The 25,800-nt window shown below is 47.4% G+C and overlaps 1 long non-coding RNA gene across 2 annotated transcripts; it reads right to left on the minus strand.

The window, feature by feature from the left end:
- Window positions 1–464: 464 nt before the first annotated feature.
- On the minus strand, window positions 465–25,800 carry LOC130605446 (uncharacterized). 2 transcript variants are annotated; one of them, XR_008973694.1, is made up of 3 exons: window positions 25,705–25,800; window positions 23,280–23,533; window positions 465–681 (listed from the first exon to the last, which is right to left on the minus strand). It is a non-coding gene; the product is annotated as an uncharacterized LOC130605446 (long non-coding RNA). The 2 variants fall into 2 exon arrangements; XR_008973695.1 differs by lacking the exon at window positions 25,705–25,800 and adding an exon at window positions 24,048–24,242.

Raw genomic sequence — 25,800 nt, forward strand, 5'->3', positions numbered from 1 at the left:
CAATGTGGGAAGGGACCTGGAGAGCCTGGTGGACAATAGGAGTGAACAGCTGCAGCAAAGAACACCAACAGAGTGCTGGGGAACATCAAGGAGGACATTGCCAGCAGAGATAAAGGTGTCATTATCCCACTGTACCCAGCACTTGTCAGGCCATACCCAGAATACTGGGTTCTGGGATTCCATGATCTCTGAAGGACTTGGGAGCTGACCTGAAGTTTCTGGAGAGCAGGAATGCAGCATGTGGAACCAGGGGAGCTGTCTGTGGCTTCTCCAGAGCCAGACAATACCAAAGGCAATATTCACATCCATGATGGATATTAGCTCAACTTAAGGCCGGTGGCTTTATCTTTGCTGCCATAGGAAATAGAAAAGAAAACCTCATTAAGCAGATCACTCAAGTCAGAGTCGCCCTTTAAGATGCCAGTTTGCCTTTCCTTGCCTGTGTTTCTAATTCTCGGGTACCACAGCAAGTCAATAGTTCAAGGCTGCAAAGCAAGTTGCTTCAAGTCAAATATTCAATTGTTATTAGATAACTTTGCCTCCGTTCGGCTGCTGTGTGTAGGTGGGTTGCCAGGTTATGCACGGCACATAGCGCCTGAAATTACATTGCACAGGATGGAGAAAACTCCACTGCAGATAGCCAGCAACTGGATTTATGCATTTGGGTAGGATATTACCAACCTACAAAGACAGAGAGAGGAAGAATATAAACCCATTTGTTTTGATCCTTCCAGCTTTTCATCTCCTTCCTCAGGACTATGTTAAATGATGTAAGCACCATCCCATCCAATATCATATCCTGCTCTAGTTGTCATAAATCTGCCCAGTATCAATCCATCACACGAGCCCTACACAATCCAGGAGATAACCTCATTTGAATTGGGAAGCCTCACATGACACCACTGATCTGTAGCTCCAGCTGGCCTCACTCCTGGACTTTCCCTCACACTCAATGTGCAACAATTAGAGGAGTTTCTGCTTGTCTCCTCTGGATACAGAGAGTTTTGAGCAAAGCATCTTTTAGATGCAAGAAGCTTGCTTGGATTTGCTTCACGCTGAACTACTGTTAAAAGATGCAAGGGTTTAACCTCTTAACCAGGGTGATTTGGGATCGGGGACAGCCACAAGAGATTGTTTCATATGGCAGGAAAGACCCTGGTCAGGATGCTCCAGACTCACTGCAGTGGCTTTCGACCTGCCCATCTGCCATCCCACCCACCAGAGACATCCAGCACCTCTGCAATGGCTCAGGTCCTTCCCAGGAGCATGCTGTGCCACACTGGGAAAGCTTTTCAGTAGCATCAAATATTGTTTTGTGTCCTGAAATAAAACACACACTCTGAGAGCCATTAAACATAATGTGGATGGAGAGCTTGGGGACTTTGCCTTCTCCCATGGAAGACATGGCAGATGCCAATGGATTCGGGTACCTCTGGGTTTTCGGTCAGCTGCTCTTATCCAGCTGGAGATAAGAAGCCTTGATCATGCAAAGTCCAGCTCAGAGCACACTAATACCCATGCTATAAAACCACAGTCTTGCTTTTGCCATCTGCCTCTTGGCCAGTAGGGACAATGCTTTTAGTGTGAGCGAGAGCATTGTCCCTATGGCAGCTGAACCATCTCAACTGGGACTCTGCCTCAGAAACACTTGCACAGCCTAAAATATCTCCAGCGATCTGGTGGGCTCGCATGCGTTGAGGCAATTCACCATGGCACATTTTAATAAAACCAGTGACAAGGAAATTGCTATTGAAGAGGGTCCCCTGGCACCGCAGAGGGTGAAGAGGAAATAAGAATCAGTTAAGGAGTCTGTCCTCGGAAATGATAAATCTACACTGTTGCTTGGGTAAGCAAAAACCAGGCAGCAATGAATTCTCGGGTGAAGCTGGAACAATCTGCAAACACAAACCGGCCTCAGACTGCCTCAAACCCAAACAAAAAATTCCTGAATATAGGCACAGTATGATGCCCATTCATCCCCAGCAACAACCAGTGTCCCACCAGCTTCGCTATCTGCCCCACAGGTAAAGAAACCAAGATAGCTGAAACCTCTGTGGCCATGGAGGATACTGGAGAGGAACAAGCCCTTGGAAAGCTTCCATCACCCCTGCACAACAGCACCAATAACACAGCATGATTATCTGAACTGCCTCCATATCCCTCTGGACCTTCACCCCCTCAGCACCACGGCAGAAGTCTGGGGCTCTGCAAACACAGCACAATCAATCTACTGAGTTTCAAGAGCCTTAAAGGTCATTTAAAATTGCTATTCTCTGCTTGATGTTGAAAAGCATCGTCTAAAAGCAGTGGGTGCTGGAGCTCACAGTAACAAGGGGCTGCTGCTGGCTCTTCTTGAGCTCTTGGCTAGATTTGCAAGAAGGGGCACAACTTCTTAATGCAAACGGGGATATAACTGGGGATGCAAGCACCCGGGGGGGAGGCTTTGAGATCCTTGGGAAGGGATGCAGCTGGATGCAAAGCCATGCGTGAGCCAGGGCACTTTGCCAGCACCTCTGCTCTTTTTATTAAGAGTTTTTAGTCCTACAACTGTTCGGCTTGCCCTTTGCTCCTAGGAATGTCATTGCTTTGAAATAGGGGAGAATCCAAATCCTGCCGACTCCAATCCCTCCTGTGCTGGGCCCAGAGGATGCTTTCCATTTCCATGTTCCCAGCTTGCTGACAACAGAACCTCCCGTGGAAGCTGAAGGCAGGAGGAGCCTCTCACCAGGTGGGTCAGCGCTTGCCTTCATGCTCAAAACCATCTTTCACCGCACTCTACTGCGTTTCTTTTGGTGCTTGTTTTCCCTAACACACGCTACACTTTACATTTTAGAGCGCCAGAGACTGTGAAAACTGTTTACTTCAGTCAAAACCCCAGACTACCTAAAATAAACAGACAAAAAAGGAGTATCTCATTATTTACTGGGAGCTACAGAAGGTCCATTCACTTTGCAAAGCAGCCGGCTGCAGGAAAGCACTTATTAAAAACACCCAAACCAATAAACACAACCCCAACTCATTTATCCAAGCTTTGCAGCTATTATTTGGCATTTTCTTTCCCCAGCCACACAAATCTGATTCATTACTTATTTACAGTACGGCCCCCAGCCCAGGTCCTCCTGCTTAGTGGCTACGCATAGAATGGGAGAAACAAGAGGAGAGAAAAGGGGAGCAGCTGCTCTCCAGAGAAACCCCAACACAGTTCAAGTGGAGAATTTCATATCTCTCAAGCAGCCCAGCTCAATACGCAATAAATTCATCTGTCTCACCTCTGTTGCACTAAGTCACTGCATTTTCCCCCTCTTCCTTACTCCTGCAAGTACTGGAGGTGGCAGCTCTTTGCTCCACTCACAGGGAGGGTTGCCAGCATGTTGGCTGTTGTCCCACATGACAAAAGCCTGATGATCCTTGTTTTCATCTGGGCCATTGGTTAAAGGCCACCTCCACCCAAATCCCAGCTCTTGCCAAAGAGGCAGCTGACTGCTCCGGGTCTGAGCATCAGCTTCAAACCTGCTCGAAGGGAGCGCTACTCAGTGCGTTGTCATGGCAAAGCCCCTCTTTGTCTTGATGCTGCTCTTAGTGCTCAGCCACCGAATGGGTCAAGTCAAAGTCCCACAAAAAGACTAGAAAGAAATCCCATTAACTCCTCTGGTTTGGCATCAGACCATACTTTTTCGAATAGCCTGATCTTATAACAGTGATATAACAGGAGAATAAGTGAGCTGAGCTGGACCACAACGACCCAAGGTGAAGACGCCATACAGGAGAATCCTGCTCCCAGCCCCGAATCCCTGTGAGCTGCTGCATCAGACATTAAAACACCTCTTTTCACATCCCATGTAGAGCAGACTGGGGCAGAAGCAGTTTGTGTTCAACACTTCTGAAGGCAGAGAAGAGAAGGAAATTAAAAACCTTCAAGCACTACTTTCAAAACTATATCATGAATGGGAAATTTCAAGCTGGCTGCAAGGGGAAAGAGAAGCCAAAGGCAGGATGGGTTTTTTTTTCACTAGCCCTTATTAGGCAAAAGGGCTCTGTAACTATTTATAAGTGCCTCCCCCCCTCCTCCCCATCCAAACCCAAAGCCTCTGGCACAACACCATGAACCTCCTCTGCTGTCGGAGCATGAATGCGGATGTCACAAATTCAAGCTTACAGCATCACCGGCCAACTTTAAGTCTATGAAAAGGCCACAGTCTCCACCATTCCCAGTCATTCTTATCCGTTACGTTGATTAACACCCATCCACAGGAAGATGAGGGAACAGAGCCAACATTATTGCTCCCTCATTGGATTATTTTCCCCACAGTTTTTGTGCGCTGTGGGCTGAAGATCTTCCTCTCTAATCTCTCTGTCCCTTGGGACCCAGGTATTCAAGAGGGACTGGGAGAGAAAAGTGAGCTCAGAGCTCCCAACTACTGCACATGAGAAAAAACCCAGTGCTCCAGTTAACCACGGAAAGCTCAGATCCCTCCACAACTCACACAGAGGGGACCCTGGGTTTGGTTTGGTTTTTCCATGTTATATTCCACTTTGTGTGGGGCCAAACCCAAAACATCCACAGCCCCATCAACCTGCAGGCTACCAAGGAGAAAACCAGCATTATTTTAAAGATGCTGCAGGTTGGACTCATGAGGGCAGATTGGAGCAGGGAGGGTCCCCACTGGCCCTGGGAGGAGATGTCCCCCTTCTACACCAGGGCATCCTCTCTGTCTCAGGGGCTCTGTGGGCTCAGGCTGAGATTATTTGGGCATTAGCTTCCCCCAAATCCCTAAAGTCTGTGCATGGCATTAACAATATGATGGGATGTGGAGGCACAGACAGCTGAGAAAACCTTGCCCTGCCCCATGCCGTGAGTCTGGCATCGATTATGGCAATAAGGACCTTATTTGAGCCCTTCCAAGCACTTTAACGTGAACCAGACCATCCCCAAGGACACTCCCTGGTACACGAACGACAGACGACAGCGATGCCGACCCTTTTCTTCTCCCTAAGCTTTAAAGTTTTTTGTCCCAGTGCCCTGCAAGGCTCGTGCCAGTTAAAGACACTTTGGCAGCTACAGAGCCAATTTAATTGCTGCCATCAACTCGTTCCCAGACAAACGAATTCATTCATGATCCACATGCACTGTGAACATAGAAAACACCCCGGAGTTCTCAGAGCGATGCACAAAGCCATCAGTGGCTCCAGAGCAGGGCGGAGATTTTTAGGGCTGATCACAGATTTCCCATCAAGTATTTAGATGGGGAAGGGGGGGGTTGCTACATGAAAGCATTCACACAAGAGGCCTGCTCCTCTCCACAGCTTGCTGCTTCACCCTCAAAGCACAACCCCCAAACCGAAACAAAAGGGTAACCACTGATTTTGATGGAGCCAGAGGATCTTTGCAGTAATAAAATCTGTTTCTACATTTCCTTTGATGGATATGAACCCGAGCTCTGAATTCAGCCTGCTGTAAACCCACCATCCACTTCCAAATACAGCTTCATGGCTTATTTGCATTATGGGCCCATCAGTCCCGCGGGGAAGCTCTCCTCTGCCTCTCCTTCCAGCAAGCTGCAGATGGAGACATGCAAAATGCCATCCCACAGGCTACCACAGACTTGAGTTGCAGCAGGAAAATATTTCCATTACACTACACCAACACAGAAACTTGTTCCATCCTTTGTTCAGGGATGCTGCTGCAGGGAGTTAGCGCAGATACAGCCCTCCCTGCTCACACACCGGGGCACAAGCATTGAGGGAAAAGGGGATATTCCTCTTTTACCCCTCCAAGCTTCCTTTGTGGTCCAACCACAGAAATTCAGTGAATTCCAGCTGCAGTGTGGTCTGGTTATGAATCTAACAGCATAACTGCTAAAATGTAAGCTCTGAAGATGGAGGATGCTGGTTGTATTGCGTAAAAGTAGATATATAAAAGTTAGCTTCATTTACTAGAGGTGGGAGCAGAGCTTTGCATCGCAAAGGGAAAGAGAAAACCCTTACAAAAGGAACATGTCATGCATTAGCTGAAATCCCACCTGCATTTCAAGTAGACAGATGTTTCTTCCTTTCAGATTTCTAATAATGTCACAGCTACTTAAAAGCCAACTTCCAGGTGGGTTTTTTAGAGGAAACAAGCCCTGCTTGCTATTCCTAATAACCTCTTAATTTCAGTTCGAGCCTGCTCCCCGCTGCTGTGAGCAGGAGGCTGTAGTCACACGCTTATGCAGAAGTACTGGGATGCTGCCACTGTTTAGATTAGAGCCCTACTGGGAGGTGTCTCCTGGAAACACCCCATATATGGATTTCACAAGGAGAACAAAAAGCAAAGAGAGAGCAGTATTTCAGGCTCGGCAGACACAAGCATCCCTGCCACTGCTGCGGGCTGATGCCCCAAATGGGCTCCCTGAGCTGGGAATGGAGGATAGGCTGTGAGGTCCAGGGATGCAGCACTGGGGACAACTGCTGAGGAAGAAGCAGGAGAGAAAGCAGGGCAATTATCTGCTGTTCTCTCAGGGTCCTGACCAGCCTCTGGGTTAGGAATGAGATTGGCAATAGCCTGAAGATGGAACTGGGAGTAACCTAATAAGTGCTAGTGGGAAGAGTTAGAAGGTTCAAGTCCTGTTGAAAAGATGTCTTTCCTCTCCTCCCACCCAATCATTTGATTACTTCACTATCCAGTGCAACAAAATACACAACTATCATGCCACACGTCGGATGACATTAAATCTCCTTTTCTTGCCACTCCTGTTCTGCTCAATGGAAGGAAACGCTGTTCCCTCTGATAAAATCTGCTGCCCCGTTCCCAAACACTGAGTTTGTCCTTAGAAGTCAAGACTTGGGATGTGCAGTTCCCTGGACCATTAATTGGTTGATCACCCCTCGGTCTTCTTGCATTGCTCTGGGTCAGAGCTTCAAAAGGAGAAGGCAACATCTGCCACTGCTGTTTTTAAAGCCACCCTTCCACGTACGAACAGAAACTGCCCTTTTTAACGCGTCTTCCATTTAAAAGAAGCAAGAACTGGAGTGGATAAACCCCCCTCCTCATGTGGTCTGTGAGTTCAGGCAACCCAGAGCCAAATCCTGCACTGCAAATCTGTATCGTATCTAGACCACTATGGAAAGACCCACTTTGCAAAGCCTCCAGAGACATCTCCCTTGCTGTCTAACATTATTTGCTTTGGCAGAACACTGTTTAATATCTATTACCCAAGCTGCCCTAAGCCCAAGGCTGTTTCGCATTCCTGCCAAAACCAGACTCAACATTGAATTGACTGATTAGGTCAAATGCTTTCGAGTACTTGGGCTCATGGTGGTTCCTCAGCCCATCAGCAGAAAACAAGGAAAACCTCAACAACGCCAGGCAGGGCCCATTCTCAGCAAGAATTCCGTGGTTTTCGTCAAATAAGACCTTAAGAAACAAGGATGCATCTGCTCATCCGAAATGACATCAGGACCAAGTCACTAAAAACCACCCCGTTGTCCTTGAATGCCGCCAAAGTGCCATGGGTACATGGGAAGAGGTCTTGAATGGGCAGCTCTTCTGATGCCCTCTTTGCTTTCCTTAGTTCCTTGGAAAAGGAACCAGAGGCACCAGGAAAGAGGCTCTGCCCTGCAGCCTGCCCAAAGCACAGGGCTTTTAAAACATGATGTCTCCTTCCAGACCGGTCTCATGATGCTCTGCATCAGTATTAATGGCTTCTGCCTCATTACAAACTGCATTCTGATAACAAGCTGTCGAAATACCCAAGTTTGCTAAATCTTCCCTTTATCCCTGCTCTCCTCCTGAACTATAAATAGTGCTGGCATTTACAGTGGTACATTCTGCCTTGGTGAAATTTGATTTAAAAGTAAAATTGGCTGGACTCTGTGTTAAATTATCATTGTTCTTCATCTTTACAGATGTCCTCCCCTCTAAACACTGCCTAAACTTGAAGCTAAGAGCAGAGATGCAGAGTGAAGTCATTAGAAAAGATTTCCTGACAAACCTCAGGCATCCAGAAAGGTTCAGTGCACTTTTCACCTGCCCTAGGAGAAAGCCTGGACATCTCCATGCTCTTTACAAGCTCTTGCCATAGCTGTTCCTGCTCTTCCCCCTGCACAACATCTGCCACAGCTCGCTACCTTGCATGGAGGGAAGGGACATGGTTTGTGCTTAAGCGTGTGGCTTGATAAGAGATTTATCAGATTTTGGAGGAATTCTACTGCAAAGAGGGAAAACCATTAAATTTTCATGGAATCCTTTTTGCTTTGAAAGCTTTCTCCCTCCTGCTGTCATAGCAAACAGACAGCTTTAAGCAGAGGTATTTGCACAAGTAACAGAAGCTTTCCCAGCACAGGGCTCACTATTAAATACTTTTTTGACCTCTACAAGCTGCCCCTTTATTCCCAGTGCTCACCACACTCACAGGTGAACCCGTGGATATCCTGATTTCCTTGCAAAGTTATTTAACAGCAGCGCAGACCAGCAAAGCCCTGCTGGGTCGGTGATGATGTAGGTGATGTGACTCGATGCTGCAGTGGCTTCTGGAGCATCCCCAGCACCCACAGCCAGGTAGGCACCGTGCCAGCCACCAGCAGGGACTCAGGCTGCTCGCAGGCACATCCACGGATGCTGTTTCCACATCCCTCTCTTCCAAAAATACACAACCGCGAACAACACGAGCCATTCATGCATCTTTCTCAGCAAACAACAAAAGAAATCACTGACATTCCTGGCAGAGTTTATTAGCAGCAGAGTTTATTATTGCTCCTGCTGCTGTGACACCCTGAAGCTCTCCAGACTCCATCCATAGGTTGGGTAACCTTCACTTCCAGAGGGAAAACCACGGGCTGGTGATTAATGCCTACGCCTGGGACTGCAGCGCAACTCCCTGCACCGCTATGTTTGACCTCAAATAAATTACTACCTCATTCAAGTCTCCAACCTGCCAAGAAAGGACAGCAGGACTCCCCCTCCCCAGGGGGCTCTTCAAGATAAATACATTAAAAATGGTGAGATACGGTGTCAGTGGGGATTATATAAATAGCTCTCAGGCTCTTTTCTGCTCCCAACTCGACCTCAGACGCAGAATAACTGCAGTCAGTACATGTTGTTAGTGACACAGTGGGAGCTTAATGCATTTATTTTAAAGGACTTTCCAGGCTTTAAATTGCAGCCTCTGTTGTCCACATACGTCAAAGGCACCTCCCTTGGTTGAAGGGGCAAGCGGCATCACTGAATGTACCCACATGCCCTTTCTTTGTCTTTATGTCAGCACTTACTGTACCCTTCTCTACGCACAAGCACACGCACAGGTACCGTCTGCATTCAGGCATCCAAATGTCTGTGCCTCATCTCGTACCTGATCAATACAAAAATATTACAGGCATCCATTGCCTTAGTCCAGCAGTCTCCAGAATTAAAAACCCAGAAATCTCTTACCTCTGACCCAAGCTGTGATTACTTATTGTAATTCCACAGTGCAGCAAACCTAAACAATTCATTTTAAAGATAAGCTCAAATACAGGTTTTTATCTTGTATAACATTTATATGATTTTATATGTAATATACACATAGAATAAAACCACAAAATCATGGCTGGGTTGGAAGGGACCTTAAAGCTCATCCAGTTCCAACCTCCTGCCATAGGCAGGGATGCCTTCGCCTTCCACTAGACCCGGCTGCTCCAAGCCCTGTCCAACCTGGCTTTGAACACTGCCAGGGATGGGGCAGCCACAAGTGCCACGTATATATATATATATATATATATATATATAAAAATCTATATATTTCATATATTAAATTATCTGCTCAATGAGATGCTGTATTACTGCTATATATTTCCATGAAAACTTCTAACAAGACACTCAGTGCGTTTCTGTGCGTGCTCAAAGTTTTAGGGACACCAAGGATGCTGTAAGGTCCCACAGGGACCCACCCAGATGGTGACTGCAGGATACTGGCAGCACCCATCAGTTCCCAAGCCACCTCATGGGTTCTATGCACTTGCAGGATATTATCTGGAGGCAGTAATCAAAACCAGATGCATCCCTGAACCACAGCCTGTGCCGCCACCATTCTTTCCTCGGCGCCGAGCGCTCATCTGCCACCACACAGCAGAAGACAATGGAAGGAAAGGATCAGAGAAAAAGTGGTTTAGTTTTTAGAAGGCGCTCACCCAGCCAATTCACGTTCTGGATCAGGTGTTAATTGCTGCTCTAAGTGTTTGGCACAGACGGTGCCAGCACAAATATTGCAGATGTCACATTATCTTTGTTTAGTGGGTGAAACGTGCTCCACTCCTGTTAGGGGAGCCCAGCAGAGCTGTTCTGCCACCAGACTTGCCCCGAGGAGAATAAAACACAATAAAATAAACACTGTATTTAGAAACCATTAAGTGCGGGTGACTAAAATGACATGTTGGGAAAGAGAGCCCAAAGGACTTCAAGGAAAGATGTTCATGAAAGCGATGCAACAAAGTTCAGCCCTGCTTCTAAAACAAAACGAAAAGGGTTTAAATGACTTGCATTGCTCTTTCCAAGCGTATTTGCCTTATTCCCACTATTTATTTCAGGCATGGCATGAAACAAGGCTGGTTGGGGTTTTGGTGCAGCAGCCACAGGCATGGACCACTCAACCATACGCTGGGGAAACCTCCTGGACACCATCCAGCTCAGTGCACACATTACTTAACCAACTGAGACTGGGAACCAGGATTCAGCTAGCTCTGTATTGCAGGGACAACGAGGAGAAATAAAGAAGTCCTGGGTTTTTGGTGCTTCACATCAAATACCTTGTTCTCCAGACACTCCGCATAATCTAAGCCCTGCCCCAGCAGAAATAGCATGGCGACCTCATTCTTCCCCCATTCTGTGGGTATAAATCACATTCAATCATTTTACAGGGGGTTTAGAGGGGAAATGGAGACCCCACAGAAAGCTTGTTTGGGTTAAACATCCCCTCCAGCTTCCCTGTGTTTAGACTAGAGCAGGTAACTCAGGCCATGCAGATCAATCAAATCATTCCAAGCCAGGTTGGCGAGGGCTTGGAGCAAGCTGCTCTAGTGGAAGGTGTCCCTGCCCATGGCAGGGGGCTGGAACTGGATGAGCTTTAAGGTCCTTTCCAACCCGAACCATTCTATGATTCTATCACCAAAACAAAGGGACATCCCCCAGCCTAAAACTGCAGTCAGCAGCGCCCAGGAAGAGCACTCCCAACCTGCATAGCGATAAAGCAATATCACAAAAGCCATTACTGCAGTGTTTGCCTGCGAAGGGGTTTTCCCACATCTCCCAAAAGCCGCTTGGATTTTCAGAGGTGACGCTTTGTCAGCGGGGAGGGGGCCGTGGGGACCGCTTTGCTCCCCGCCGCGCGGAGCCACACAACTCGCTGTATTACTTTTAATTAAGAAAGGGAAGCTGGGATTTAGCTGCCTACTTTACCACCGGATCAAGGCTGGATTGCGAGCTAAGGAAGGTTTAAAAGAGGCATAAATAGCATTTCAGCCCTACACAGTCTGCAAAACAGCATTTGATGGAATAAGAAAAACCGGAGGAGGAAAGAACATTTGAGGTTTTCTTGCTTAGCCAAGGCCACTGCAAACCTGGTCTCTGCTCTGTATTTCTTACCCATCAGAAAGACACTCACACAATCAGATGTGATCATTTAGCAAAGCCATCACCCCCCTCTTGATCCCAACTTGTCCTGGTTCAAAATGCTTCTAGAAATCAGCTCTTCCACCATGTCTTTAGTGGACTATAGGCACCTCAGGTTCCCCTCGGTATCTCCTCTGAGCAATTTCTCTTCCATTAATCCCCTTACATCTTCTGTTGTCACTGTATTTCTCTATCAGGGTTCGGCATCAATCCCCTCGTGACAACGTGCATCAATCGCAGCCACTCACCGACTCCACAGATCAGTTTTAACTTCCCCATTAAAAACCATGTTTTCATAAGTGCCAAATTTAATTAATTGCTATCAAACATGAGATCACAGAACATTCTGGATGTGCTCCTGATCACCAGCATCAGCTGGGCGGAAGGGAGCAACCCAGACAGAATTTGCTCTGCTGTTTCTCTCAAGCCCACACAGATACTTTTAATTATCTCCACTGAGCTTAAAAAGAGTCATTTGTGTGGCCACGGTACGTGTGCTAAGCTGATCCATTTATCCCAACATAAGTCTTTCATGCTTGCTACACAGTCGAATGTATATTCCAATCATAAAAATTCATGAATGGAAAGAAAACCAACCCCCAAAACCCCAGATCTGTCAATTAAATTAATACATTGGGAAAGAAAATAACAGGGCAACTGATTCAGTCACAAAATAAGACCAATACAAAAGACTCTTCGTAGTCAAAATCAACACCTAAGGGTTTGCTGGAGGCTGCCCAAGACGTGTCGAGTTGGTACCTATGGGTAAGGGCAAGCAGCACTCGCTTTGGCACATTGAGTGAGCTCAACCGCTGCTAATTTATTGATGGGAATCAATGATGCTGCAGCAGATTACACACTGCTGTCATCTCACATGGCACCACTGCACTGCAAATGGAGAGAGGCACCCTCTGATGACCACGGGCTGCTGGAAATACTCTCCTTGCTAATGGCAGAGGTTGCGTTCCTCTGATTTCTTCTTTGTTGAGTTTTTTTCCCCTCCATTTAGGAGGTAAAAGCAGCCTTTTCCATGACGCACCGTGTCCTGTGCGAGCCTGAGCGGTTCGCTCACTCCCAAATTAGCAGGAGAGGGAAATGTGAGTCCTTTGCAGTCCATGGGAGAGCTTATATAGGATATGATGCCTGGGATGGGAGGGATCTGCAGTGGCTGGTAAGCCAGGAAGCTTAGTCCTCTGTTTTCCTAAGGGTTTGTAATTTTTCATCCTTGGGTAAGGATTTGGAGAGAAGGAAGGGAGTAATTTCAAGATACAAATAAAATAGAAAATGAAGTCATGGGGAAAGGACAAGTCTAATAAAAATCTTCAGCATATGTTCAGTTTGCATTTACTGACTGGGGTTTGAGCCATTCTTAGTTTTAATTCAGAATCTGGGCAACTCTGAGGGAAAAAAAGCTTTAGAAATAAACCCCCCACACTGAATGCAATCACCCTGGGGAGAAAGAAGAGGGGATAGAGCCTCGAGGTACATGGATATGGATTAGTTCATACTTTTGCAAATGGAAGATAAATCATCCTGTTACCTTAGAGCAAGATCAATGCAACAAGGCTCCTGAATGCCTGGTGGGTCCAGCACTGATTGTCAAGGGAGGGAAGAAGGTGCAGGTACATGGTCCTTATGCGACTCCTTCCTGCAAGCCTGGAGCATCCTCAGGATGGGATGGATCAGCTCTCCAAAGCAGGCAAAGCCCAGCCTACAGAACAGCGCTGCCAGGGAGCTTTAAAACCACCTTTTTTTCTTTATCAATTAAGAAAGATTGGGTTTTGGGTTTTCCCTAATTAAATACAAGACTCAAGCAATGGGTAATTATAATGTGGAATATCAAAGCTGTCATTTAGGTGTCTCAAAGGGGAAAGCGCAACAAGTGGCAGTTCCACCCCAGCCTCAGCATGTATTTAGTTTCCCTCTTGCTTTGATCTTGCTGGCTGGAGGATATCACCTACCAACCTGGAGCAACCGAGGGCAGCAAAAAGAAGGAAGCAGAGATCAGCTGCTCTGTTCAATGTCTTCCCCTTGCAACCTCCCTTTGAATCCCCCTTCCCTGCTCCCCCGAGACCGACTTCAACAGACAAAACCCAAATGGGGATTGAAAAGGTTGTTTGGTTCTGGTTGACAAAGTAAACGTTGAGCGATGAATAATGAATCAGAGACAGGGCTGGAGTAAATAGATTTATACCCTCAGCACCAAGGAGCTCACACTGAAGGCTGGGAGAGCTCAACAATTAGCATTTCAGGCCCAAACATAGCAGGAAACCACAAACTGGTTAATCCCTCCATAATCCATCTTAATCCAGTGGGAACCTTTGCCTCTTGCTACTGGCTGGGCCATATGAGAGGCTTCTGACTGCTCTTTGCCAGGAAACCTCAGTTCTTAATTGCAGCAAGGTCTCAACCCTGTGGTGTCCCCTGATGTCCCAAGAGGAGGGTTATTTTGCCCCAATTTCACCACAGAAACTGTTGAAAAGGGCAAAAACCAGGGCTAAAAGCAGGGGCAGGACAAATATCAGCTCTTTGCTGTTCAGCCAAGCTCCCAATGTACCCCTGCCACATTCTGAAGGGCCCAGAGTCTCCTGCTTGGCCAAGACATCTCAGGAGAACAAGTCTTTGCCTAAGAACTTGATGTGGAATAGCCAAAATCCCCAAGAAAATCCACACAAAGCCTGGACCAAGATGAGCAAAGGGGCAAAGAACTGGAACCAAAAGGTGGCAGAACACCTGGAAATAAACACCACTATTTTATCCCCAGAAGAAGGGCTCCAAGTTTGACATTCAAAGCTAGATCCATCCCAGCCCTGCCCAAGCTGGGCAATGGCTCTTCCCATTCCAGAAGCCACTTCTCAAAGCCACTGCTGGTTGAAAACCTGGGGAAAACTTTGTGCTGGTTCAACTCTGGCTTTGCAGTGCCTGATCACATAGCCCTACACATGCTGCTGAGCACACCCAGGTCCCCACATCCCAAGGGACAGCCATTAGACACGCGGCCAAGGCAACCCCTCAGCAGGGGGGTGACCTGCACTTCACACACTGGAGAAACCTCCATCAAGGTACAGATGCAAAACCACCCAGATGCCACACACACATACAACAGGCTTTGCTTTTCAAGTCTGAATCTTCCTGAATCAAGCAGTTGTCATTAGGGAAACCTCTGCGGTATTCCAGCAGTGGGACGATGTGCCTGGTGGGCAGAGGTTTACAGAATGCTCTCTTGCAGAAAGCAAACAAACTGGGGGAGTGAAGAGAAGGGACAGGGGGGAAGAGGCCTGTCACATCTGCTCTTGAAATGTCAATTAGAAAAATCAATGTTGCTCTCAATTAAATAGCAGCTGTACAGCTCTTGCTCTTTCTCCCCAGTAGCTCCTCAGCCTGGAGCTTGGCTTAGCAAAGCCTTTGCTAAGCAGTGATCTAACCCCAGCCAGGATGCTGTCCCCTGCAGGTGCCAGTTTGATAAATATATATATATCAAATTCTCCTCTTTGTCCCTTCCCAGGAGCACTCGGAGCTTGCCTGCTTCTGGACCTCAGAAAAGCTTCCCAAAGAAAGCTCAATGCTGCTGATACCCAAGAGGACAAGTATTCCTGGAAGGTAATAATCATGCTGCGGGAAGGGCTTCACCTCCCGGATGATGGGGGTGCTTTTGCTACCTCTGTTCATGCCATGTGCATGTTATTGCACCAAGGCCACCAGCCATCCAAGGTCTACTTCGCCCCAGCTGTGTCCAAACCCAGAACTCAACATAAAACACCAAGCAAAACCATGCCAAGGGGTGATAGAAACTGAGTTATCTCACACAGCAAAGAGCTGCCCATGCCCTTTCTGGAGAGGACCTCACCACCAAACCACCACAGATCTCAGGGTTCACCCTCCATCTCCATCATCCTCACCCCTCTGGGGTCCATGGTGAACCCCACTGGGTACAACTGTGGAGTTACAAAGCCCAAGAGGGTTTGGCGACAGCAGAGGGATGTCCACCTCCACTGCCAAGAGCAGCCTGGCGGCTTTCCTCCAGTGGGGCTTCCCCTTCCCACCGCACACACCAAACAGCAACAAGAACCCCATCTCCATCACAGCCTTCCTGGCCAAAAATAACCCTCCCAGGCATCGCACATGCCATTACTGACCCATCAATACTATTGATTAAATTATAAGGGAAGCCAGCAGGATGAAGAGGCAGCAGGAACTGCTAATCTCATTTCGAAGTAAGCTATAAAACATCACCACTTTGTTGCTCTTGAGCATGCCGATGGCTTCCTCTCCCTTCCGCTGGTCAACCCTGTGCGATCAAACGCAGTAACAGCTTGCTGTCAAAAATGAGAGAGGAGATTTCTCTCCCTTGACTCGGGGAGATGTCCCTTCAGGACACCAAAGCCAGGGAAAGAGGCAGCGGCCACAAGCGCTGCGGAGCAGGGAAAACATCCCGAGTGCCCTGGGAATGAGGACAGGACATCCAGTGCTTAGAGACACGGAAGGTTAACAGCTGGCCTCGGGGCAAAAGGCCACAGTCGATCCAGCACATGCAAAAGAGCGAAGCGGGAGACTTAAGCTAAAAAATGATGGTAATAAAAAACACTGGTGTCATAAACAGCTTCCACAGCGCTCTTCCAGAGCTGGAGTCACCATCCCCTTCGGCATCGGTCCCAGCAGCTCTCATGAGCCTCTGATTGGGGCGGCAGAAGCTGCTGGCTTCATTATTTGGCTTATTTACCTGCTGTTCCTCCAAGGCAGAGGAATGGAGAGCCACCAGCTTCCCGAAATCCCTGGGATAACCTCAGGCACCAGGCAACGCCAGGAGCTCAGATCCCACAGGACCAGCAGCAGCCTGGCAGCGCTGGGATTTCAAACCAACCAATTATTATAATTCCTGGGAATAGCCTTTTGTGAGGCTTTTCTTTCTCAGCCTAACTCCTGAAGTCAGGTGTCTGTCTAGAAATGGGATTTATTTCCTGTTCAAAAGCCTCCAGCCCACATAGGATCGTTCAACCAAAGACGCACAGAGGCCAGGCTGAGCCAGAAAGCCAAAGATGAAAAGGAACATCTTAACATCTCAACAGCTCGAGACTGGGAGGGTTTTATGGGGTTAGGATTTGCTGACTGGGAGAGGTTCAGGGTTTTTTTAGGTTATCATTTAGAAGCCATGAAAGAAATATAGGAAATGTTTACAAGTCTCTTACAATGGGAAAGCTTTAAATTCAGCATCATATTTAGTGATCTTACATTTTCCCTACTGCTTTCTATTGACTGTGAGTAACAAAAGCAGATGGTTTCACCAGCCTTGGTCCCTATCGCGTTCAGTGGCCGGTCCCCACAGCCGGGCATCCTGCTGCAACATCTGGGCTGCCCCTAAAAGCCAAACAGCCACGCTCATTAGTTTAGCTGGGCCGAAGGTCTGCATAAAATTAATAGTTCATGAAAACATTGCTATTAACATTCGTTTTTATGGTGCCTCTCATTAAACAACAAACTGGCTCTGTAATACACGAGGATGTGCTGCTAATCCTAACGCCGGCCGCATAAGAAATCTGTTTGAGGATTTTCTAGTCAGTTTTGTTTGATTAGAGAAAGCACGACACAAAAATCAATTTATGCAGTCCATTAACAGGTTTGCCCCCATCAAGGAACAAAAAAGCTCCACCACCTTCATCTCCCCTGTTGAGCACGATTAAGTTTGAAATGATAGCTTGCAACACCCTCAGCATTCAGATGTTCTCTGAAATACATGCAAAGTCTCTTCTTAATTATATTGCCTGCGTTTCGGAGACAGGCTTCGCGTTCCAACTCACTCATGTGTTTTGACAGGAGTTGAAATGAAAATCTTGTAAAATCTGGATCACGCCAATCAAAATCATCCCTAGGAATGTCATTGACCCGCCAGCTGCATGTGGCTTATCTGGAGGAGGTTCTTTCTGCCGGGATAAGGGACTGAAAATCCCCGTTGATTAGGGGCCAGATCAGCATGTGTCAGTTGAGATCCCCTTGAAGGATCTCAGCCCTCCTAAGGTTCAGCTGTCACTTTTAACACCGAAGCCCATGATCAGGGCCATGCGTGTCCTTTGTCCATCTGTCCTTCACAGAACCCCACTCTGCTCAGCCGCTGCCTCTCATCCCTGCCCAACACCATCCCTCAGGATGCTCCTGCCCTCAACCAGGACATGGCCATTTGCCTTTCAGCTTTTCCCAGCCCTATCAACCAGCCTCTGGGCCACCATTCCCAGCTCTGTCACCCATTTCCTCCTGTTCTTGGCAGCCTTTTCTCTCACAAACAAGTCAGGTCTGCTTCAGGAGAGCTCCAAGCTCTCACATACCTACCCTAAGTGCCTCTACAACAACCAGCTTTTGCAGAGCAGATGACAATATGGCATTACCCGCTTGGAGTGGACTTGTCCCTACAATCAATATAGCTTTGGAGACACATATAACTTCTTATCACAGGCATTCCAAGCTCTCTTTTAGGCTCTTGCAGAGGGTTCTAAAGTCCAGGAGGAGTTCACAAGTGATTTCCCCAAGACCATATGGCAGGTCTGCACAAAAGCAGGAGTCAAAGTTCAAGTCTTTCGATACCAACTGGTCCGCTGTTTCCAACAGGCATCTCCTTTATCCTCCTCCAGTTATCAAAAGTCAAAGTAAACGGTTATCAGTTCAGGGCTTCATTTCAAGTTTGAATTTTAGTTTGGTTTTAGGAGAAAAAAACTCTACTATAAAGAAAGGTTGATGGAAATTTCAAATCCCCAAAGTCGATGCAAAGAAAAGAAACCACACAGTTCCATTCGGAGGTATCTGAGTTGAAAAGTCTGATTATTGCTATTGCTTTTCCCCATGCAACCAAATGAGCAGCACCAAGCTCAAGGTACAGCCTGCTCTAGCACTGCCAACCCTGCATCTTTGTTTAAACATTTGTACCCCTTTTGCCCTCCCTGCTCCACCAGCAATAGAAGCAAATATGGATTTCAGTGGAATTCTTGAGTCAACAGTGTTTTATTAAAGACGACCCTATCGTTGTGAAGAAGACACCACAATCCTAATTACTTCAAGTTAGGAAAAGAAGGAGTGAAAAGTCCACCAATTCCACCGAGTGTTCCTATAAGGTCTGATACTAAGCAGCATAATCCAGGCAATCCATCATCTGGCAGGAGACCATGCGCGCTTCCCAAATACTTCACAAAAAAGGAAATGCGATCACACCCCGCTCCCAATTCCCAATCTTCTGTAAAAGCAATAGAAATCAAACATCTGGGCTGGTTGCGTGCTGGGATTTGGGTGACATTGTGTAACGTGGGAACAGCACCAAAAGTAATCAACAAAATTATCTCCTTGTAAATCACTGCAGTCCAGCTACAATTCCTTTATGTATTCTCTCGCTTTCTCCACGTTTCCCAGCTATGTAGGTTGAATAAGAAACAAAGACCTTTGCAATCCAAAGCCACAGTTACACCAAGAGGACAGAAAACCCGCACCCCAGTAGAGACTGACCTGAATCGCCCCGCACCACACGGTTGCATTTTTGTCTGTATATAATGCACTCGGAACATTTCCTTCCAAAATTGCCTATGGATGCATTTCACATTTAAAGAAAATACAGAAAGAATTAGCATTGACACTGCACCCCATGAATACTAATGGAGCATCTCCCACCGGCTGCAGCAAGGGAGGGATTGCATTGACACTTGCTCCTTTTGCAAGCTCGGTGGGGGACTGGTGACAGCCTGAGCAGGAGCTCCCCAGGGAGAGCTGGGACTTGAACTCAAGGGGGGTTAAGGCACACTGACTGCTTGAGGAGGTGCTGTCTGCCAACTTAAAACAAAGAGGAATTTGGGAGGTAGAAAAGACAGGGTGCCCAGAGAAGCTGTGGCTGCCCCATCCCTGGCACTGTTTAAGGCTAGGTTGGACACAGGGGCTTGGAGCAACCTGGTCTAGTGGAAGGTGTCCCTGCCTATGGTAGAGGGTTACTGGATGAGCTTAAAGCTCTCTTCCTACCCAAATCATTCTGTGATATTATGTAAAGCCCTGGCATGGAACTAGACAGCAACACATTTCATCAACACATTTCATCATAACTGTGAATTAAATGAGGTATTTTCCTATATAAAGGTGTTTCCCCATGTGCCTTGCCTGCATCCCTGCATAACTCACCCTGGCTACCCTCAGCCTCTGAATCTGTGGCTGAGAGAGATCACTCTTCCACTCCTGGCTTAAATCCATCAGCCTGTCACTGCAAAATGCCCTGAGCTTCACCCAGCAATGGCTCCATCTGATGAGTGGAGTGATGGATAACCCTGTTCTGTAAAGCACACAGGAACCCTATGGTATTAATCCAAGGGTTGCCCTAGTAAGGACTGAACTGGGGCTTGACCTGGTTTAGGATGGCTGCACTGGAGACTTCAGATGTGTTGGGATTTTGCCACTGTTCCTTTCCACCCTCTCCCACAGCACATGGATGAACCCGTCACACATAACTCTTCCACGGGGCTTGAGCAAGGGCTGTAGATGGCATCTAGTTGCCACAAGATGATTAGTTGGGCTTGATCAGCCTTGGCCAGGAAAGCAAAGCTTTGCGTGCATGACTCCTTTGGGGTTTATTTGCTTCTTAAGTAATGAAAATTAAACCCCAAGCTGAAATCCAGATGATTTCAGTGGAGACGGAAGGATGGGAAGAGAAAAAAGAGGTTTTCTAGGAAACCAGCCTGATCAGAGAACCTTTCTGAGCCATCTCCTCCAACAAAAAGGAGTTTTGCTGCTGGACATGCTCCCGCATCTCATTCCGTGTCCCATGTCACAAAACTAACTCGGGCAGACAGCTCAAGGACTCGTACGGCTGAGATCTGCAGGAAGAGGCTTTGGGGGGATAAGGGGAGACATGCCACTGCTTTGCTTCTGCTCCAATCCCGCAGCGTTCCCTGTCATCCCCGCTGCTCTGCTTGTCTCGCCATGACTTCCATAGGGGACGGACACGAATGCAGGAGGACACTGCAAGAAGAGCTCCACAAACTGCATTAGCTTTAAAAAGCAGCTATCCTGCCTTTCAATCAAGCAAGCCTGAATACCTAAATAATAAAATCGCCTTTCAAGATGATGTGATCAAAAGTGACATAAGAGAAATAAAGGGGGGGGGGAAGAAAAATAAAGATTAAAAAAGAGATACGGGTTGTCCTGGCAACGGGCATCCCTTTCCAGCACTCCAAGATTACTGGATGAAATAGATGATTCCTAATTAAATTCATAAAAGGTGGCATTTATCAGAGGGTGACCACTTGCTATTTTGCTGTAGAAATGGTTATTTTCTTACAAGTGAAGGGTTTAATAATGGGCTGGCTTTGATCTAAACGCAACACTTCCAATCTCCTTTAATCGAGCAGGGGATTTCTTCTTTCTTCAACTTTAAACAAGAATAACAGGAATTGCGCATAAAGCCTGCATCAGTCCCGCAGATTAAGAAGAACCGGCTGTGAACAGCCTCTCACACGCAATGATATCATTCCACTGTAATTATCCCGGATTTATAACACTCCGGGTGAGATAAAAATCACACACTCACTAAACTGAAACCTGAACCTCGCCGAAAACATCAGCATTTCTCCCAGCCTTGACAGGCTGAGGACTTGGTGCCAATGAGCCAACTGGCAACCTGCAGTCCTGCCCATCAGCCTCTCATCCAAGGTCAAGGACTGCAGAACTGGAATGACAGCCTTGGAGAAAGGCTGCCAGATTTAATAAATCTGCCTCAAAGCCGACCTTTCTTCTCTGGGCACTGCTTGGAATTTAGCAGCGGGCCGAGGGGAGCTGCAGACACAAAGAGAATGGCAACGTCATGGTGGTTGGTGTGGTTTTCCATGCAAATTTTGGAGTCTCAGGAAAAAAAAAGGAAGAGCAAGAAGCACAAGACTGGGTTATGAAACTATTAAAGAAGTCTTAGTGCAGATTAGCATGCTCTGGTCTACAAAAGCATCCCAACAGGGTTCAAACTGCAGTGTGTATGGGTGCTATGAAAAGGCAGCTGCTTAGGAGAGAGAGAATGGCTTCAGTGCATCTCTTAAGTCTTTGAACTCCAGGACCTCTTGAGATAAACAGGCTAAATTAAGCAGCAAAACATTCCAGGCTCCCTAGCAAAGCCCCCTCCGTTTCAGAGCAGCCCTTGCAAAGCAAGGCATCTACATCTACCGATGGCCACAGGACATCGAACCATTTTACAGTGACTCCAAGTGGCCTCCAAGGATTTAAATGCAAAATGGCTGGTTTGCTCCAAACCTCACCTTCCTTTGGAAAAGCAGACAGCTCTTTTGTGTGTGTCTCATCTAAATAAATCTATTTAGAGCAGTGCACATAGTGAACTGGAGAGCACTGAAGAGCACAGGCTAGAAGGCAGGCATTTGATGAAATATTTATCATTCAAAACCAACGTAAAAACAACAAGAAGGGAGAAGTCACTTTTAAAAGGCTTCTTTGCAATGTGCAGGTCTGAGGAAGCACACTGGGAACAACAAAAGTCTATCTGTGAGGGGCAACAAGCAACAGGAGCAGATAAGGAGGCAGATGGAGAGCCCCTTCTTGTATGCCACTTCCTATGGAAGGAGCAGCAGCAAACACCCAGGAGCAGTGTGAAGGACATCACCCACGTGGTCCTCACCATAGCAGGAGACCCTGTGAAGGGAGGAAGCAGGGAGATCATCTCTCTTCCACTCACTGTGTTTGGTAGGAACGTCAGAGCAGGTGAGAGGACTCCAGCAACAGCCCAAGGGCTACCTCAGGTGAGATGGAGGAGCAATGTGCGGAGGGACAGGGAGAACTGCCCTGGTGCACGCCAGGTCAGAAGGCAATGAAGAGCCTCCAAAAGAAAAGAAGGGGAAGTATTTTTGCCCACAGATGCTCCTCTGAGGTGCCACAGAGGCAAATTACTTTCTTCAGGTAAGCATTCAAAAGATACAGTCACATCTGGTAGCACTGGTGTGCAGCGGAATTCTGACCAGCTGTCAGATCCCTCTCTCATTGTGGAGCATGGGAAAAGCATGGAGCAATGGCCAGTCTGGCCACAAGGTCCTTCGCCAAGCTCCTTAAACCTGGTCTCTCCTCCCAGGGCCCTCAGAACTGATGCTCTTCTGACATAGCTTGTGCAGAAAGAGGCTTTTACCCACCTTTTACCCAGAAAGAGGTATAACAAAGATGACTCTGGGCTTTCCACTGCAGCTTTTTTCTCCTCCACCATAAAACTGATGACCTGAACTGGAAAGATTTCAATTCCTAGGGGTAGGACATCAGCAGGACACAGATCTCTTTCCGCATCTTCCCTCCTCAGAGCACCAGGGTGCGTAGGGCAACGATGGCAACCACCCAGCACCCAGAGGCAGACACGGCCCACGCGGTCCCGCACTGGCTTCTGCACCATGATACAAGGAACATAAATGAGCATTGCTTGCAACACTTTATATCTGCACCACCCATTTACTGAGCTGAAATAAGAATATCACAGCAACATTCTGTATTACAACACATTCAGTTTATTTATGAATTTATGATCTCTCAAAGACTCAATTAGCTTCAGTTTACTCATCTGTGAGATGGGTACAGGATCTTGTATCTACTTCAGAGCTACCATCAATCATCAGATAAATTATTCATCATTTTACAAGGTATCATTAGGCATGCTCTTTCATACCTGGGAGTACACATACATGCAGAAGGCTCTAGATGATCACTGTTAATGCTCAATAGCTTTCATCTCATTGATGGAGACCCAGGGAGAAATGACCTCTGCTATCCTTGTTTTATGAAGGAGCCCAAGTCTGACCATGGAATAAGGATTAGGGATTTCTCAGCACTAGCAGTCCTGTTCCTGCTCTCCTGTACTCCCCTAGCTCTCTTATAGCTCAGTTCTTCCACCTCGATTCCTGAGGTTTGATTTATTCACACCTATAAAATGCAACAAAACCATAAATATTCCTGTATGAAAGGCGCTACGAGAGGGAAAAACATCATCATGCCCAAAGCCCATGATGAGAGGTGACTTGGCTTTAACAGATTAGTCAATACAGCCTGGTGAAAAACAGACCTTCTGATGGATTTCAGTGTCTGCTCTGCCTTGAATAGCAAAAGCACTTAAGTGCTTACGCAGACTGCTGCTCCTTTCATTGACAATTTACAACCAGGGCTAGTGCCTGAAGATAGCTGGCATGAGCAGATAAACTGCCAGGGCCCTAAGATACTAAGCATCTATTATTCTCTTTCCCATTGCTTGCCAATGAGACATTGCTGATACAGAGGGTATTTTTGTCCTGTTCCCTTCATCCCATAAATTAAAGCGAGAACACCTCTTCTGAACTGTCCATTGCTGGATCTCCTCGTTCGCTCCGTTTGGGTTTGAACACCCAATTTCCCTGCGGAAACCCAGCTTTCAGACAGCCGGAAACGTGTTGCCCAGACTTACCCCCTCGGAGCAATGCCGGGGAGGTGGCTGGGAGGCAAACCTCTGTCAAGGCCTGCCATTAGAGCTGTGGTCTCTGCTAATGAATTTGTGTTCCCTAATGAGCTGCCGGCGCCAGGCTTTGCTGCCCGCTCCGGAGGACAGCGGCTACCGGGCAATTACACAGAGGCACATTCTCCATTAATGAAATGCACCTCCTTTCCCATTGGTGCCAGAAAGTTGGGAATGAACAGGAATGTAAATGTGGGGGTTTCTTTTCCTTGTTTCCTAACTGCTTTTCGCACATATGCGGTCTGTACGGGGATGCTGCTGCCTGAAATCAGACCTAGCACAAGCAATCTTGCTGTGGTAAATAAAAGACAGCTCTTTACAGAGAGCTGCTATCAAGGAGACACAAGCACGAATCTGGTGTCAGTTCAGCACACCGACCACACAGCGGGATCGAGGTCTCCCCCTTGGGCATCCCTCATTTATCCCCCGTTATCCCTCCTGGAGAAGCCAGCTCCTGGCACCAATGCTTCCCACCATCACGATTAGCTCTTTAGCTGGAGCCGCAGCACCAGGGCTAGCTGATTTTTAGAGCTGAAAATCACCTTTAGGAGGTGAGAAGAGTTTTGGGGGTGCCCAAGATGATGGATACCCACTGGACTCGAAAAATCCCTCTCTGCAAGGAGTGCCAGGAAAATCCTGGGAATCGGAAGCCTGAGCTCACCCAAAAACCTTCTCAGTGAGGAGGTTCAAGCCCTGCTTTTGGCTGTGCTCAGAGACAGCGTCCATCTAGAACATCAGATGAATAACTTAGGATCTGGAGCTAAGCCACTTTTGTAGGACAGGTAATGGGGAGGCTGAGTGTGGCCCTCCCCTCAAAATGCCTCTAATCTAGGAATTTCAGCTCAGGAAGTGCATGGTTTGGGGTAACATTTCAGCATCTTCCTGCTCCAGACCACACGGAAGGAACCAAGAACTAAACACACACAAAAGAACACTAAAAAAATGGGTTAGAGGGGAAAAAAAAAAACCCAAACAAAACCAAAACCAGGTAATCCCTTCATGCAACTAGTTCATCTCATGCCCTCTCCCACCATCCAACCATTCCAGTGCCAGGTATTGACCCCTTCTGCCTGCCCTGGGAGCTCCCACCCCATTTGCGAGGGCTGGAGACAGGCAAAGCATCTTTCAACTTCTCATTCTCCACCAGCTTCACGTGTATAACAGCTCAAAGACCCACAGAGAGCCCAAGCCACCCAGCTAAGCACACAGCCAGCTCAAAGGGACCATGCCACCCTTTGAGAAACCACAGGGCTGCAGACTAATTCCCTTGCAGCTCATTATCCCTCACTCTGCAAATGAGCCCATTCTGAAGAGCTGGGAAGAAATTCCCATATCTCCCAGGCTTTCTTCCCAAAACACCCAGCACTGGCTCACCCCAGACATTGAGTCAGTGAAGGGGAGATGGCAATGAAGAGGAGGCTGCCAGGAGACAGCAAGCACCGACGTGGGAGGCAAAGGTTGAAGCAATGCTGGTGGTGGGAAAAGTAGCACAGAGAATGGGATCAGGTTTGGAATTTTTGGTAAATGTCAAAACTGCTTGAAAAAGGAAAAGTCTCTGGACTTGCAGGAGGTTGAGGAGAGGGGCCCGCAGGTTTGACAGCCCACTTACACCATCTAAATCCCCCTGGCTGCCATAAGAAGGAGCTTTATCTGCCCATCCGAGGCGGTGGCCAAGGAACCAGCCAGGGTATCAGTGACATCCGTT

Source organism: Pezoporus wallicus, unplaced genomic scaffold (assembly GCF_028554395.1).
Source record: "Pezoporus wallicus isolate ANWC-B61680 ecotype Strahan unplaced genomic scaffold, APGP_CSIRO_Pwel_v1 contig_13721, whole genome shotgun sequence".
Classification (NCBI taxonomy): domain Eukaryota; kingdom Metazoa; phylum Chordata; class Aves; order Psittaciformes; family Psittacidae; genus Pezoporus; species Pezoporus wallicus.